Raw genomic sequence first — 848 nt, forward strand, 5'->3', positions numbered from 1 at the left:
CTCCTTCTGCCTTGGCTTCTCAAGTAGTTGGGACTACAGGTGCATACCCAGCAACTTTTTTTTCTTATGGAGATAGGGTTGCCACATGTTGCCCAGGGTGTTCATGGGATCCTCCTGCCTTGGCCTCCCAAAATGCTGAGATGTGTGAGCCCCTGCACCTGGCCAATAAATCTCTCATAATTTTTGTCCTATGGACTAAGATCCTCAAAATTATACAGAATGTACTACTTTCTAAAAAGTTCTGAAAGACTGACTTTTTGAAAACAAAAATCAATTTTTATGTTGTGGTGCTTCAAAACACCTCAAGTGAGTTGGCATGATGATTAAGGAAGTTGTTTTATCAAATTATGCTGTTTATGAATGTAACCAGAATTTAAATATAATACATGCTATTCACTTCTGAATGCACAAGATCCAACTGTCTGACCACCAAAATAGGTAAGGTCCCTTTAATATACACCCATATACAGGCCAGGCGCAGTGGCCCATGTCTGTAATCCCAGCACTTTGGGAGGCTGAGGCAGCAGATCACTTGAGGTCAGGAGTTCAAGACCAGCCTGGCCAACATGGTGAAACCCCATCTCTATTAAAAAATATAAAAATTAATCAGGTGTGGTGATGCATGCCTGTAATTCCAGCTACTTGGGAGGCTGGGGCAGGAGAATCGTTTGAACCCAGAGGTGGAGGTTGCAGTGAGCCAAGATCATGCCACTGCACTCCAGCCTGAGTGACATAGTGAGTGAGAATCTGTCTGAAAAAAAAAAAAAAGACTTCATATACTACATGGCCCTTTCCTCCATGACACTTAATACAGTTTTTTTTTTTTTTTTTTTTTTTTTTTTTTTTTT

This window comes from Sapajus apella, unplaced genomic scaffold, assembly GCF_009761245.1.
Source record: "Sapajus apella isolate SASKATOON/1434 unplaced genomic scaffold, GSC_monkey_1.0 scaffold108, whole genome shotgun sequence".
Lineage (NCBI taxonomy): Eukaryota > Metazoa > Chordata > Mammalia > Primates > Cebidae > Sapajus > Sapajus apella.